Below are 18,463 nucleotides of genomic sequence, written 5' to 3'. Positions count from 1 at the left end.
AGACAAAGGGAAGTGCGAAGAATTGTGCTTTTGTGTTGATTGACAAGGGAATATGTTGAGTTTCGCTGAGGCTAGTTGATGACTATGAATTCTCTGTCGAGCAACTTTGTGTGTGGGGACCGGATGCTAATCATGTTCTTAATCATCATTGAGACTAATTAATCAATTATAAAACAGGGTCTAAATTTTTTTTAAATGCGGAACGTAGTGAAATAAAACATATATACATCTCAGTATAAAAGTACAAGTCCTGTACCACATACATTTATTCGACTAAGGTTTAACAACTAATCTCAAGTGTCCAAACCCTATCTCTAATCCAAGTTCGGAGCCTCCACTCTAATCACGATCTCTCCTCATCTCCTGGACCCTGAACATGTCCCACTTGTTATCAAGTACACATACAAACAAGACAACAGCCGGATAATTCCGGTGAGAATATAATCCCAGTATAAATCAATGAATCATGCAATCATATGATAAACATAAAAGCATGGACAGATAACAGCAATATATATCAAAAGCTGAAGTATAATCAATATCAAACTATCGAAAATACTCGTAATTCCACGACTCAGACTAGACTCAATGCCTAGCCTAGGGATCCCGGTTTCCAAACATTGGCATTCCATATCAACCAACAATAATAGAAAAGACTCTAGTTCTATCCACGTCGATATAGCATCGATCACCAGTAATAGAAGAAGCTCTGTTTCTATCCACATCAGTATAGTATCGTTCACCAGTAATAGAAGAAACTCCGATTCTATCCACATCGATATGACATCGATCAACAGTAATAGAAGAAGTTATAATAATATCCACATCGATACAGTACTGATCACCAGTAATAGAAGGAGCTATAATTCTATCCACATCGATAGCCAATTATCCGGTGACAGACTATGGCACTACCGCCAATACACTATCTCTTGACATCGTGCAATGTGCCCTGTGACGATCCCACCACTATTAGGCACTTCTGTCATAAGATTACTCGACTAATATCTGCTGTCTATATATCAAGAGAACAAGTAATATCAATCAAATACATGCAAATATCAATGCAATAAAATAAAGTATGTGATTTAGGGAAACTCAAGTCTAAACCGACTCAAGTCGATCTCCCAATACACATTGACTTATACATTTATCTTCTCGCTCTGACGAAGACGAAGTCCTGAATTCAACTCTGTCCATTCTCAATCTGGTAACAACAATACCGAACAGATACAGTATTAGTATATAACTAAGTTCAGCATCTGTTCTGATCAATACTCAAATCAAAACATAATCTGATCAATGCCAATCGACATATGGTATCACAATACAATCTCAACAAATACCAAATCTAATCAATATCAATTTACTGATGTTTTGACGGCATAACAATACAGTCTCAATAATCCCGTCAGTCCCAACATCACAGATATAATACCCGACTTCGTAATCAATATCAGTACACTCATACGCTCAATAACAATACACATCTGATATGAAATCTCAGTCAAATCGAATCCAAAAATCATAACAATTCTATAAACAGTCCGTTCTTTAATCTGACTTCAATTATACGATGTCTACTATGTCAAGAAAATCATATATGACTCATATTAAATTCTGACAACAACATAATTTCAAAACAAGTCAGAACGTAGAAAAACTTACGTCCAGTTGTAGCCTGCGTTGATAGGAACACAGTACTGAAGTCGGATTTAAAATCAAACAGACGGTTCGCTCGTAAATCAATTTCGAAAATCACGAACGGAGCCTTTCCTCGAAGCTTTCCCTTCCCTTGCTTTTCTGATAATTTACGTTTGTATGTATATATATATATATTATATATATATATATATATATATATATATATATATATATATATATACACATGTCGCACATACAAACCAAGTGGCAACTTTACGTTTTGCATGCCTGGCGCATATACGCGCCCAAGTCCCGCGCATATGCGCCGGGCGTTCTACCCTAATTTTGCAACTAGAGTGCTCGCGCATATGTGCGCCTTCCCGCGGCGCATATGCGCGAGGCCTTCTGCACATCTGCCTTGGTACTGGACATGCCGCGCATATGTGCGCACTCACGCCGCGCATATGCGCGGGGTCTTCTGCCAAACCCGCGCATGTGTGCGCCCCAGATCGCGCATGTGCGCGAATGGTACATCCCTCGCACATATTTTGCGTCTTTTCTCTTATTTTCCGATCTAATACTTTTCGTCTATAATTACCTTAATTACTCAATAAATCATTTCAGATTAATCTCAGATTACAGTAATTATACCCAAATCATTTAAGATTACGGAAATCAAATTCTCGGGCCTTACATTGTGTCTCGTTCCATTTTGTCTTATCACCTGTTTTGCTCGAGGGCGAGCAAAAGGTTAATATTGGGGGGTTGATAGAGGTGGATTTTACGTGTTTTTGCGTATCTTGTTATTTCGCATTGTGTTGCATTTATCATTTAGATTTCATGCATTTTGTGTTATTTTAGCATTATTTATGTTTCTGGTTATTTATGAGTTTAGTTGGTGAAAATGCAGGTGAGTTGGGAATGAACAGAAGATTTAAAAAAAATTCGAATGTCATCCGCCCGGGCGCACATTTATGTCCGCCCGGGCGCTTCCAAGATGTGGGAAAAAGAAATTTTGCTAAGACCATCCGCTCGGGCGGAAACTTGTGTCCGCCCGGCGCGCCAAAGAAGAAGAAAAATACAAGATTTGCGAAGACCATCCGCCCGGGCGGAAACTTATGTCCGCCAGGGCGCGCCTGTAATTTTGGAAATAATTTTGGACGATTCCTTTCCTTATTTTCTGAAGGAGGCACGATTTGGGAGATATTCAGACATATTTTCAGAGCCGTCACAAGTTGGAGGGAACTTTTGCGCTTGGAGTTGGAGAGTCGAAGATTTCCGGGCATCGTTCTTCGCGTTTTTCGTCAATTCTAGTATTTCTAATTTAGTTTTCATCTTTAAAATTTGTTTTGTTTAGTTTTAATATGAACTCGAGTAGCTAAACTTTAATATTTGTTGGGATTTAAGGGATCATACCCCAAACTTTGATTTAAATTAATTTACATATCGATTTTTGATTTGTTCTTGATTATACTATTTTTTTATCGTGTTGTTAGAGCGTATCTAACTTTAACAACGTCTTTATATTGCGAGTGAGTTCGAGAGAATAACTTGTGATAGGAACGAGTAGTATAATCCGTGGATCTACAATTTGCATAGATATATGAAATTGGATACGCGCCGATAGTCATAGTCCTTAGGGTCGAAAACTAGGGGATTTCATAGATCGAAATGCGATTCACTCTTGATAAATAATTAAAGACATTTAATTACTTCATTGAGTAGAATTAGTTTGGTATAGCTCGAGAGAGTGTGTTCAATTGAATAGGAAATCTTGTCGGAAGCATATGATCATTATCGAATAAATTAATTAATTAACGAGGGGTAGGTGAACCGATATTCCCAACAAATTCATTTCTTATTGAATCTTACTCAACCATTTTAGACATTTTATTTCATTACTTGATTTTGTATAATTTTTGTTTGCATGTTTATTTGATTTTAGTAGTAATAAAACACCCAATCACTTTTCATTGCTAAAGATCTAATAACTGGAAATAATAATTGTAAAATACAGTCATCAGTGGAACGATACTCGTACTCCGGTACATTATACTATTACTTGACATCGTGCACTTGCGATTAATTTTTGAGCATATAAACTATATTTTTATTGAGGATTCCACAGTGCAAGTTTTGCTCGATAATCTAACTCTACCGGTAAATGCCAAGCTTTGCTAAAAAGCAGCATATAAGGTGTAGTGCCTATAGGTGTCTTATAAACAGTCCCCGAAAACTGCGACAAAACTTGATCCAGTAAAAATTGCACTGTGAAATCCTCGGTAAAAAGTCAATAAAATTCAAGCTCGATATAATCGCAAGTACACGATGTCAAATAATAATATAGTGTACACAATTACAAGTATCGTTCCTCCATAGAGTATATTTCACAATTATTATTTCCAACTATTAAACTTTAGCAACAATGATTTGAATTATTGCTGACCACTAGAATGATTAAATAATAATTAACTAAATGACTCAAGGATTAGATGATGAAATGAACAAACATAAATGATTAATTAAGGATTCAATAAAAAATGAATTTGTTGCGAATCTTGGTCACCATACCCCTCGTTAATTTAATTAATTCGATTCGACAATGATCAATGCTTTTGACAAGACTTCCTAACCAATTGAACACGCCCATCGAGCTATGCCAAACTAATTCGACACAGTGAAGTAATTAATTTTTTTAAATTATTTATCAATGTTGAATTACATGTTGCCCTTTGAAATCCCCTAGTTTTCGATCTATTGGACTATGACTATGAACGTGTATCCGATTTCATATCTCTATGCAAATTGTAATTCCAAGGACTATGCTAATTGTTTCTATCACAAGCTATTCTGCAAACCGACTCGCAATATGAGATTATTACTAAAGTTAGTTACTCTTTAATAATGAAATGCGAAACAATAGCATAATCAAGAATCAATCAAAAGTCGAAAGTTAAATTAACTAAATATGGTTTCGGGGTAGAATTCCCTTAAATCCCAACGAATATGAAAAGTTAGCCCCAAGAATTCATGATAAAAGTATGCAAAACAATATTGAAACTAGAAGTTCTAAACTAGAAATACTACACTTGATAAGAACGAGAAGAACGATGCCCATAAATCTTGAAATTCTTCAACTACAAGCCAATCTTCTCCTCCAAGCTCTTGTGGCTGCTGAAAAGTCCTTATTTTCTTGCCTTAGTCTCGCTCATATGCCACTTTGTAGGCCAAAATTGGTAAGCCTCACCATGATGGAAAGAAATCACGCGCACAAAATTTTCCAAATATGAATTCCACTCGAGCGGTAAGAATCTACCGCCCCAGCGTCGACCACTCTGTCCCGCTTCCTTCAAATAGCAGCAATCGCACCCGAGCGATCAAATTATACTCGAACCCGAGCGATCAAATTATACCGCCTGAGCACCAACCATTCTGTCTCCATCCTGGGAAAATCACTCTTCGCGCTTAAACGGTAAGATCCTACCACCTGAGCGCCAAGAATTTTGCCCAAATTCTCATCTTTTTCTTCTAACTTGATACTTTCCTCCCTATTTCAGTTTCCCGATCATTTCGCCTGTAAATTCCTCAAATACGAGTGAGCCACGATCATGTGCATATGATACTGCTAAAATGAACAAAGTGTAGATGAAATGCACACACACACACAATTCACACACATACAAAACTAATGCAAGAAAATACGTAAAAACGACACATATCAGATGGTAATCGATTGCAAGTGCTTTATCGAATTTAGGAGGTACATTGTTATCAACGTTATCTGCATGACAGTATATTTAGAGACAGCTTCGAGGCTTCCGAAGGTTGACTCGAATACATGAGTATAGCCATCATTATTGTCCAGGATACTCAGGTCCTTGCCCTATCTTATCGATGCAAATAATCACTTATGAAAAATAATGTAATCAAACATATAATTTGGCCTGATTATGATTTGTCATCTAAAAATTAATTTTTAGTCTTAATTCATAAATCTACCTTCTTCGAAAATTGCAAGTTTAGTATTTTGTTCAATGGAGTAGTGACATGACATCGAGAACTTCATAGGAAAAACGACTAAAATTTCAAACAAAACAAAGTTTTCGAACTAAGATTGAAGTTTGCACTACAACAAAAACGCAAAACGACAACGGAAAATCGTTGTAATTGGCAGTGTTGTTGAAAGTGCGCTCAACGAAAACGATTTTAAACTATTGTCGTAGCTATCATATTGCGACAGTGATTTTTTATCGTCGCTAATTATCGACGGTTTCTGACTAAGTCGTTGCTAATTAGCGATGGTTTAAGATATTTCGTCGCTAATTAGCGACGAATTTTGGCTAAGCCGTCGCTAATTAGCGACGGTTTTTTACTAACCCGTCGCAAATTTTTAAACATAATCCGTTGCTAAATTTTTAATTAAAATACAAAAAATTACTTTTTTAAAAATGTTGTCTTTGACCACAAAAAATTCTAAAATACAATGGTTTTCACTAAAAGCGTTGCAAAAAAATAAAAGACAACGATTTTTTCGTAAAATCGTTGTCTTTTATGTGTTGTATATTCAATATTTTCTTGTAGTGTTGACTAGTTAGAAGACTAAAATCACAATTAAACTGAATTACAACATTTGTTTTACAATTCTCCTTTTTACTTAGTGATGGATGAAAAATATATGTTCCAATCATACATCATATACAAACAAAATAGAATGAAACATAACAAGTGGTCAATTTTTAACTAATTAAAGAATCAAAGTGTATATCAGACAAGGTCGATTCTTTGGATCCTTCTTTTCTCCAAATAGAAGGAACAAATGCAAAATTAGACTGATTATCCTAACTGCAACAACATAACTCTCTAATAGCTGGTATATTCTTACACGGAGAAAAATGAACTACGCATGGATGAAAAATCATGCTACTACAACTATATAATCTATAGACGTCCTTGACTGACCAAACTTGAATAACTATATATAATTTACAGATATACATACATTTGGAACAAAGTGAAACATTCTTTGTAATAATTACACTAAAAAATTTGTAGAAACACTACAATTTGAAATCTACTTAATTAGATCATCATGCCAAATTGATTCCTTTTTAAAATATGAAAGCAAATTTAATTTGTTCTACTTATGCGTAATGTTAACAATCAGTTGAAGCGAAGCGGGTTGAGACTGTGAGAACCCGAAATTTTAGCAGTTAGCATTTTGCAGCAGCTAGCAATATTCAGCAGCAATGCAAGAATTTCAGCAGAAGCTAACATTATTCTAGCAGATATTAATATTTCAGAAGCTGATATTTTTCTAGCAGACATGAATTTTTCAGCAGACAGAATCCAGCAGCAGAAGAGTTCAGTAGCGAGATTCCATGCAAATAGCTACTGATTCTGCTTATGACTTGTAACTGAAGCATTTAACATGGAATAAAGGTTGTTAATAGCACATCATGACCATTAATAAGGAGTCTAACAGTAAGAATTTTGTATATAAATAACACGCTCAAGTCTCTGAATTGTTGCTTACACATGTCTTGTGTTATCACTTGAAATTTGAGCTAAGAGTGTGTATTTTCGAGCTGAAAAATCCAGTAGCCAGAGCAAGCAGATTTCAGATTTCAACCAAAATTCCTAACAAATTACTGTAAGTGGGCTTATGTATAAGTATCTTGAAATCAGTTTGATAATTCATTTTTGAAGCAATGTATGTGTATTCTGATCTCTGATTTTTTAAGCACTGAAACTTAGTAAACTAATGGTAGAAATATATATTCTGAAATTTTTCTAAATTCTGATTTCTAATTTCGGATTTCTGGCCTCACCCCTTAGAGGAGAGAAACATATAAGGGACTGATATCATTTTAGTCATGAAATTCACAAACGTGCTCAGTTCTTGTTTATTAAATTTCTGAATTCTGACTTATATTCTGAAACTTGATTCATGTTCTGAAAGTAAAAGTTTCTGTATATTATGTGTATTACTATTTCTATTGAAAATAGTTTCGAAAAATGGGAATTATTCCCACCCCCGCTTACTGAGTGATGATCATATCACTCACCCACCAAATTCATCTCAGATAAGAACGAGGAAGAAATGTTAGAAGAAGAAGAGCAGACTCAGTTCTGGAACTAGTGAAGAAGACTGTTATTTTCAGTTCTAAACTATATTTCTGATGTATTTGTTAAAATAATGTTATGTCTGTTTTATATTTCCGCTACAAAACATTAGTGATTCGAATTTGTATCAGACAATGAATTATTTCTTATTATGAATAAAAGACTGGTTTCTGAATCTTGTACTTCTGATGCTGGTTGTTTTCGAATGTAAATTTGAGTGCAACGCCGGTGTCGATAAACCCTGTCCCTGGGGCGTGACAGAGACGAATCACAGACTTTTTAAATTCCCTACAGTCATAAATAGTCGTGAAATTTTAAACAAAGTGTATGGAATTAAGTCATAAAAAATACTAGTAGAGGACAGTCATAAATAGTCGTGAAATTTTAAACAAAGTGTGAACATTTCTAAAAAATAATAGTCATGAACTCACCATTGAAACTTGAAAATAAGTGAAAACAAAACATTTCTTATAGAAGGGTTCGAGCTTGGGCGGTAACAAATTACCGCTCGAGCGTCAGGTCTCTGGAAGCCTACCCACAGACAGAAAGAGCGGTGCTCGGGCGGTAAAATATTACCGCTCGGGCGCCGAGTCTTCTGGACTTCGTGACATCGAAGCTTAATACTCCTAGCTAAATCATACGAATCGTGAACCAATCCATCGAGACTCATCATAGGACACCACGACACTGACTTGACTCCATAAATGACTCCCCAACCATTACCAAAGAGACGACACACACCAAACAAGCGACAAATCCATAAACTCAAATTTTGACACCAATTGATTCTCACGATTTCTAATGCAACCAACGACTATTGACACGAAACGAAGCATAAAAACTCATCCCAATCTCATACTCCATATACCTAAACACAGCAGCGGTCACCTGACGGTTCCCAACGAAGCTTGCAACAAACAAACTTCGAGAACACATCAATAATTTTCAGAAAACGCAGTTTGAGCAGTCTCACGAAAAACGTAATAACTCACTCAATTTTTATCCAAATATTTCGAATTTACTGTCAAATCGAGGTATTAAAAATTTCTACGATTTTTGTTTTGAAAGTTTTCTCAGAAGCACGATCGAAAAATCGCAGTGTTTAAAAGAACAGCAAAAACGAGATTTTTAGATCCAAAAGCGCTCAAAAATGCAATCTAAACAATTTCTGCTCAAACTTTACACGTCACACATGTATTTTAACGCATAATAAACATCACAACACGGAATATGACGAGATCGATGCAGAAATAACAGAATATACGCGCCTTTTGATGTTAAAATTTACCGAACCGATGATACCGAAGCCGAGACGGAGCGAAGGCTGATCCAGGACGATGGTGGCCCGATTTTCTTGGAACAGAAATGACGAAAAATCGCTGGAAATTATAGAGGGAAGGGGGGCTGCTCTCTAAGCTAAGAACCATAATATTTTCTCCTCTCAAAAATATTAAGAATATGAAAATAGAGTGTGTGTGAGTGTGATAAAACGTGTGTGTGTACTCGGTGTGTGTGTTTAGCTAATTTACGGGATTAGAATATTGCTTAATTAGTGAGTAATAACTAATTTAAAATATTAAACTCTCCCCTAATTATAATAAAAATCTCTAAATTTAAAATAAAGTGCAGACTTGCTAAACTTTAAAAGTTTTAAAATTCTAAAATCACTCCATTAATAATTTAGCTTTAAAATGCTAAACTAAATAAATTATCTAAAATGCCCCATCCGCAACTTAAAAATAAAATACCATGTTTTAAAATTTCCAAAATCGTCACCAGTCTCTATTCCTCGATCACGCCTCGAATAATCGTGTGAAACATGAAACATGAAACACAATTTTAACATGCATCACATAAACATAAATAATTTAAAATAATGCATTTAAATAAATAATGCATGGCTAAAACACATTTTAAATTTAAATAAATGCTTTAATAATTAAGTAATTGTATGGGTTATACGTGTACTGAATTTGGGAACTACAAAATATATATCCCGTTAATTGGGCTAAATTTTATTTTAATTATTTAATTAGTTAAAATTAGATATTAATCCAATAAATTTTTTCTGAGTGATGATAGGTGACTGAATTATTGCTAACATGATGTAGATCAATGTTTGGCACTATATTTGCCTTCCATCGAAAAAATACTAAAAGTGAAGAAAAATCTAAATGTCCGCCTGATAAGCACGAATTATATAGAGTTTTAGGGATTTTATTTTGTCGTATTCGTGCTTATCTGGTGATTTTATTCCGAGTTTTGCGCTTTATTCGTTTTATTATTGCTATTTGCAGGTTTGACCAAATGATGATTAAAGCCAACGAATGAGAAAGAAAGTCAAGCTGCACAATGCCATGTCAGAAACACTCAGAAAAATAGGGAATAAGACAAAGAGCACATCCGGACCCTACACGGACCCCGTGTAAAGGTCCGTGTCTTAGAAGCCCAAGGAAGAATTTTATAGAGCCTACACGGACCCCATTCCTTACCTATACCCGGGGTCCGTGTCCATTATCATCCGAGAATGAAAATCACAGAGCCTACACGGACCTGTATCCGGACCCCTACACGGGGTCCGTGTCTAGTTTTTGGAATTTTTCAAGTTTGCAATCTTGATTTTGAAGATAAAAAAAAAAAAAAAAAAAACTTGTTAATTGTATTACTAATGATCTACCTTAGTGTGCAACATCTAGGGTCACACACGAGATGTTTACATCGCAAAACTAAAGACCCAACTGATCACACAAAATGAATTAGTCTAACTGGTTACGTCAATTGAGCAGTCCAGCTGATTGTCCAGTTGTTAGGTGATTCAGCAGGAAAACCTCAGAAGCCTGGCCAGCCAAAGTAGTGTTCAACTGATGAAGAAATCCAGATGATCAGTCCAACTGAACGAGTTTGATATTAGTTCAACTTACGAGTCAACTAATTTTACCAGCCCAACTGAAAGATCAGTTCCACTGACCAGTTCGAAGCATCAGTTAGATTTTTTCAGTTATGGATGAAGATAAACTCTTTCAAGTGGAATCCAGCTGTACGTCAAGGTACAAAGTCATTATCCAGCCAAAGGACAATAATGGACGTTGCATCAGTGCATTAAAAACAAAATGTTTCAAAAGGGCAGTCGAAAATTCGAGACACAAAGTCAAAGAAACGAATTAAAGACGCAATGGATACAATAAATGAGTCTCAGTGTACGATCAGTTTTCCCGCCTATATAAAGAGAAGATCAGTGCAGACTCAAATATATACAACTTAAGAGAGAAAAAGAAAATGGCACACTTCAAAGTCATATCAGCTTAAGAGAAGCATTCAGCCCAGTCGAGGGAACTCTTTACAGATATATCAGCTTAGATTAGAAGCGTATTTCCCTCAGTATGTGAGAACATCCTTGTTCAGTTCTCACACACACAAACTCTCTCAACCACTCAAATACAGTCTTGCATAAAGACGTTAAACTTGTATATGTAGTCTTTCTCACATAGACATTAAAGAAGTGTTGACTGGAAGGTGCTGCCTTCAGTCTAAGTCTAGGAGTTCACTTTAGGCAGTGGGTAATTTCTAGCTGAGTGGGTCTGTACAAATAGTTGTATAAATCAAATTTTTCTAGTAGATCCTACCCGAGGCGGTAGAAGGAGTGACGTAGGAGCAGTTGAAGTCTCCGAACACCGATGAATTAAATCAAGTTTGATATGAAATCAAGCGGAAAACACTCGAAATAATCATTCGAAGAAACCGATTAAATCTTTTGTAAATCATTTAAAATTTATGCAAGTTGAATGAGCAAAAGTATTTCAGTTGAAGCATTTTATCAAACACTTGGTATGCAATATTTTGATATTTGAAGAACACATAAAATGCTTCAGCAATGCATCTTTAAAATTAGTGAAAATGATAAGTAAATGCAATAAACAAATAGACACGAATTTGTTTATGGATGTTCGGAGATTTCAACACTCCTACGTCACCCCTTCTTCACCTTGGGAAGGATTCACTAGAATACTTTGATTTATACAACACCTTGTACAAACCCATTCAGCTAGGACTTACCCACTGCCTAAACTGAACTCCTAGCACTCAAGATTGTAGGCAGCACCTCACAATCAGCATATTGTTTAATGTCTCATATGCAAAGAATACATACACAAGTTTTACGTCTTTGTGCAAGACTCACTCAACTAATCTGTGAACTTCAACTCTCTCGTATATGTGTGAGTGATCGTGTGTGAGGAATATATCAGTTACAGTGTACATCTCAAATGTATCCTCACACAAGGGCTTGTGCTCTCAACTAGCTGTTATATTCATGCTAACTGCCCATGCTTTGAATCTCATTCAAAAGCTCTTGTTTGATCTTCAATATGTTGTATTTATAGGCTCCAACACTGATATATACGTTAGACACAAGAATATGACCGTTGGAAAGTTTCTGTACTGTTTTTGGAATTGCAACGGTCAAATTCGTTTTGCTGGACATTTTCCCGACTGGTCAACTCTGGTCAACTGGTCAACTCTGGTCAACTCAACTGGTCATTCAGTTGGACTGGTTCAGTTTCAGTTGGTCAGCAGCTGGTTCAGTTCAGTTGGTTGGTCAGCTGGTCAGCAGTTGGTTCAGTTGGTTCACTTTCAGCAGGTGTGCTGGAAATCAGTCTAGCTGATTTCAGTTTGTGCAGAACCAGTAGCTTCATCGTCATTTATCAGCATCGTAAGCTTCGATTCAGACTTTGACTTATAAGAATGATTTATAGAACTTTGTCTTATCTTTCCAACGCATACTGAATCGCTTCGTTTCAATAACCGAGCTGAGAGATATGACCAAAATACGGACAGCTGCTCAAACACCACTGATTGCTGTTCTCGTGTGATCAGTTCGGTAATTGAATGATCAGTTAGACCATGATAACATCCGATTTTGCCCAACTGACGTGAAATACGATTTTGTTCCAAATTGAGTTTTCTAATCATTCCAATTTGAGGATTGTCATTTCAATCATCCAGATGGGATATATGATCAAAACACCGAAGCTCGCCAGAAATTCAGTTTGTGCAAAATTCAGTTTCAGCTTGCTTCTTGTGTTTGCAACTTCACACTTGAGTAAATATGTTAGAAACACAATAACAAGTTTTGTTAACATCAAAATCAAGATTGCGAACTTGAAAAGTTCCAACAAAAACTAATCTGTCTTCCTTCGGTTAGTCAGTTTACATAAGATAAAATGCTTTCTAATTTAACAGTCTTGTTCACGAAGGATTACTTCGAGTTTCTTCCGCTTGGTTTTTAACCAAACTCGATTTAATTCATCAGTGTTAATATTCTTAGAACACGAGCTATTGCAGCTCATTGGAGAATATTTTGTTTGAAGCATCCCAAAGATGTTGAGCAAACGATCCTTCAATTTGTATCAGAGCAGGTTGTTCTAAGAAGAACATTTGAAGAAAAATGTGTTTTAAAATGTGTTACTTTAAAATATTCTTAAAAGCTATTTAAAAATGTTTTATACGATTTTCAAAACTATTTGAAAATATTTATATGTCGCTCTTTGGTAAAGAGTTGAGAGGATTGGCTCTGCGCCTAATATTGCAGCCACTTCTTTAGACTCTTTACTTAGGGGTTTTAATTAGCCTGCAGGGGACTGAGAATCATCTGTAAAGATGCACAGCTAAATTGCTCCTTGAACAAGTCTTCAGTTTCTAGCCTATCAGGCAAGCTGTTCTTCAAACGAAACTCATCCATGCTGGGACGTTGGATGATTATATCACCAGCTGCATTCCAGATTAAGCCTAGTCAGAGTCTGCTCGACCAGTTAGTCTGCTAAGAAGATCAAGTTGAAGCAGTTTAACTCTTTTCTCTAGCAAAATGAACTCACAACCGATGCAGCAGTTCAAGTAGTCAAGCAAGTAGTTGATGGTATATCCAGTTCTGTATCACAAACCAACTGATATCTGATTTTGTTTAAAATATGCTACCGTTGTAGCAATCTTTCTTTTTCAACTGATGTATGAACTCAAATGTAAATACAAGGAAATTTATTTAAATAAACATCATATTTGTTCAGCTGTGTTTTTTTATTACTGAATGGATATTTACAAATCTTTTGTCTACATTGCTTGAATAATTATAATCTCTGAATGAATGACTATATACGTTTTTTTTATTATGTTTCTGAGGGGGAGCTTATTGTCTTTCTCTCAATCTAAAAGTATTATCAATCAGTTTTAAAACTCAATTGTTAAGAAAAATTCTTTCATTTTCATCAAATGAAAAATTAATTTCTTAATTTTGTCCATCTCTTTTAAAAGGTTTTAACTTAGTTTTGGAGATGGAGCTTTTGGTTATTTTAATTTCATTAAATTCAGTTATAAAGGGGGAGCCTTATATGATATTTGAACTTGCTAACCCTAGAACTGAATATATTGCGCTTAACTGCTCAGGTTTTGTAATCATCAAAAAAGGGAAATTGTTGAAACTTTTCAAGTTCGCAATCTTGATTTTGATGATAACAAAACTTGTTAATTGTGTTACTAATGATCTACCTTTGTGTGCAGCATCTAGGATCACTCACGAGATGTTTACATCGCAAAAATTAAGACCCAACTAATCGCAAAAAATGAATAAGTCTAACTGGTTACGTCAATTGATCAGTCCAGCTGATTTTCCAGTTGTTAGGTGATTCAGCAGGAAAACCTCAGAAGCCTGGCCAGACGAAGGATTGTTCAACTGATGAAGAAACCCAGCTAATTAGTCCAACTGAATGAGTGTGAAATAAGTTCCACTGACGAGTCAACAGATTTCACCAGCCCAACTGAAAGATCAGTTCCACTGACCAGTTCGAAACATCAGTTAGAATCTTTCAGTTATGGATGAAGACAAACTCTTTCAAGTGGAATCCAGCTGTACGTGAATGTACAAAGCCATTATCTAGTCGAAGGACAATAATGAACGTTGCATCAGTGCATTAAAGACAAAACGTTTCAGAAGGGCAGTCGAAAAGTTGAGACACAAAATTCCAAGAAACGAATTCAAGATGCAACGGATATAATAAATAAGTCTCACTGTACGATCAGTTTTCCCGCCTATATAAAGAGAAGATCAGTGAAGACTCAAATATAAGCAACTTAAGAGAGAGAAAGAAAAGGGCACGCTTCAAAGCCATATCAACTTAAGAGAAGCATTCAGCCCAGTCAAGGGAACTATTTACAGATATATCAGCTTAGATTAGAAGCGTATTTCCCTCATTGTCTGAGAACATCCTTGTTCAGTTCTCACACACACAAACTCTCTCAACCACTCAAATACAGTTTTACACAAAGACTGTCAAACTTGTATATGTAGTCTTTCTCACATAGACATTAAAGATGATGTGTATCCACGTACGAATAAAAAGAAACACAATTAAATATGATTCGCGCCCTCAATTTAATAACGAACAAGGAATTCGTGTTTTCCCGATCTTTTGATTCAAGCAATACGTGATTTTCACCTCTAAACTATGACAAGTTTAGCAACAAATAATCACACAGAAATAGTTGAAAAATCAAAAGAACTTTCAAAGAACATGTCCTTGACAATCCGTATGAGATCAACCGACAAACGCCACAAAGTAAAACTTTGATATGTTTGATTTTGATTTACAAAGCAAAGTCTTGAAAGTGTTTGAGAGAAACTCAAAAGTTTGTAAAAGCTCAAAATAATATCCCCTTTATATATAAAAAAAGATACTAATATCTAGTTACCAAACAAATCAAAATTGTAAAGAAGGAAAAAAATCTCACCCAAACGTTAAGGACACGGACCCCGTGTAGAGGTTTGGAAGGAGGTCCATGTAGACACTGTCTTCACGGAAAAACATAGGACACGGACCCCGTGTATAGGTCCGTGTAGACTCTGGATTTCTTCATTCTCGGGTGTGATGTACACGGACCCAGTGTACAGGTCCGTGCTCGGGTCCGTGTAGCCATGGTCCTTCAAAAATATGCTTGAATAATATTCCTTTGGTCCCCAAACGTACTCCCATGCAGCTCGAGCCCTTATCCCTTGATCATTACTCCTTGTATCGCCTCTTTGAATTTCTTTAGTCGTCCTCTCGTGATTGGTCCCTCCGACAACTCTAAAGGATCGCATGCTTTTCTTGGAGCTTGATCACCCATGTTAGTATCAAAAGAAGTGTTGACTGGAAGGTGCTGCCTTCAGTCTAAGTCTAGGAGTTCAGTTTAGGTAGTGGGTAAGTCCTAGCTAAGTTGGTTTGTACAAATAGTTGTATAAATCAAAGTCTTCTAGTGGATCCTACCCGAGGCAGTAGAAGGGTGACATAGGAGCAGTTGAAGTCTCGAAACATTCATAAACATATCTTGTGTATTTAACTGATTAACTATTGCTTTCAAACTGTTTTGATCAATTTGAGTATTCGTCAGTTCAGTTGTCACAATAACTGAACTGAAGAATGCAAAAACTAATACGTCTTCCTTCGGTTAGTCATTTTACCTAAAATAAAATGCTTCCTAATTTAACAGTCTCCTTCACAAAGGATTACTTCGAGTTTCTTCCACTTGATTTTTAACCAAACTCGATTTAATTCATTGGTGTTAATATTCTTAGAACACGAGCTATTGCAGCTCATTGGAAAATATTTTGTTTGAAGTATCCCAAAGATGTTGAGAAAATGATCCTTCACTAGTGTTTCTCGGACAGAGTTTTACAGAGTGTACTCGGACCCGTACACGGATGTCAACATGGGGTCCGTGTCCTTACTATCAACATGAGATTTGGCGAAGATTTGTTTGCAGATTTGGGAGAAGATATCAAATAAATATAAAAATAGAAGATGAAAGAGGGGGACCGAAGATAGGAGGGGACTTTTGAGCGTTTGTGATATTGTAGAGAATTGCAGAGAAGACGGCGACGGCTTGGGAGAAAAGAGAGAAAACCGCACTTCACACGCAAGATTCGCGCACCATCGCTGAGATTTTCTCCTCTCTTGTTTTCTTATTTTCATTCATGAATTCGAATATTAGATTTTCTTCTAGTTTAAAATTTATGGAGTAGTTTTTATTGTGATCGGGACCACGATAGGACAAACTTTTGATCTTGTTTATTCACTGGATTATTTGATTTATGAATTAATTTCATGTTATTGATTAATGTTTGCGTAATTTTCGTTCTTTTAATTTGGCCAATTATTTACATGTCTGTCACTCGATCTTGACTCGAAAGAGAATAGATTGAATTTAGCTTCAAAATATTAATCAACACACGGTTAAACCGACTATAAATATTATTTGGTTTCAAGGTGCGATTTTAGGCGACAACTGTGATTCTATCGTTGAATAATGCGTTTTTATTTAACTAAATTCAATTAGAAATAGTTGGACCGTTAAATAAAAATACGATTATAACTTCTAGAAATATATTTATAGATTAAATTAGAGAATTTCATCGTGACATCAATAATCTGTGGTTAATTAATTCTAATGTGTGACATTAATCGAATTTTGGTCCGTTGTACATTCCCGGTCATTTTGTTGAATTTAAAAATTTCCCAAGTTTCAACCTGTTCTGCAAATTCGATCTTAGTTATGAATTTAGAATAATTTAATTAGTTTAAATTATCATCAAATCACTTGTTATTGTTTGCCTAGATTAAATCGAATAATTTAAATCTTAGTACTTAAATAATAGTCTATGTGGGATCGATACCTTGATTTATCGTCCATTCACTATAACTTGACCTAGTCCCCTTGCTAGGGTTATTCCCAACCGAATTCGTCGGTCAAGTTTTTGGGCCTGTTGCCGGGGACTATCTGTTTAATATTAGGATAAATTATTTATTTGAGACTAGGCATTTATTCTTAGTTCTTATTTTATTTTTATTTTTTTAATTTTAGCATTTTACTTAATTCTGGTTCAAATTTTTACACTCTTTAGGAGCTTGAATTGTGCACTCAAATTTTGATTGCAGGAGTTTAACTCATGTTATGTGAGCCGTGCTCAAGGCTTCGAAAATCTAGTGCCACTTGATTTAGAGATTGAAAGCACTCTCCTCCAAATCCGTAGTGCTCGAAGGAACCACAACTTGGCTCTTGAATTCGAATCTGAAGAGGAATCTGAAATAGACCTTAAACCAGAATCCGAAGACATGGCTGGAAAAGAGGATGATCGTACTTTAATGGAGCTTCATCGACCAGCGTTTGGAGGTTATGGCTCTATTATTGTCCGCCCTACAATTCAAGCGAATACATTCGAACTTAAGCCGGCCATCATCCAGATGATTCAACTCCATGTCAAATTTGGAAGGATCACCTTCTGAAGATCCCAAATGCACATGTGGAGAATTTTCTGTCGATCTGTGATACAATCAAGTGCAATGGGGTGAGTACTGATGCCATTCGTCTCAGACTATTTCCATTCTCCCTGCAAGTAGAAGCTATGGAGTTGCTTCGAGACCTTCCTGCTGGTTCTATTACTAAACTTGGATGGATTAGTCGAGGTCTTCATGCACAGGTTTTTCTCCCAACTAAGATTACACAATTGCGAAATGAAATCACATCGTTTAGACAGAGAGATGGGGAATCATTGAATTCAGCATGGGCAAGGTTTAAGAAGATGTTGAGAATGTGCCCGAGACATGATTTTTCGAGAGTCCGGCAGGTTGAGACGTTCTACTACGGGGTGGATCCATCTGTGAGATCTATGCTT

The sequence above is a fragment of the Primulina eburnea genome, chromosome 14, assembly GCF_022965805.1.
Source record: "Primulina eburnea isolate SZY01 chromosome 14, ASM2296580v1, whole genome shotgun sequence".
Taxonomy (NCBI): domain Eukaryota; kingdom Viridiplantae; phylum Streptophyta; class Magnoliopsida; order Lamiales; family Gesneriaceae; genus Primulina; species Primulina eburnea.
Note: the sequence above shows the minus strand (reverse complement) of the source record.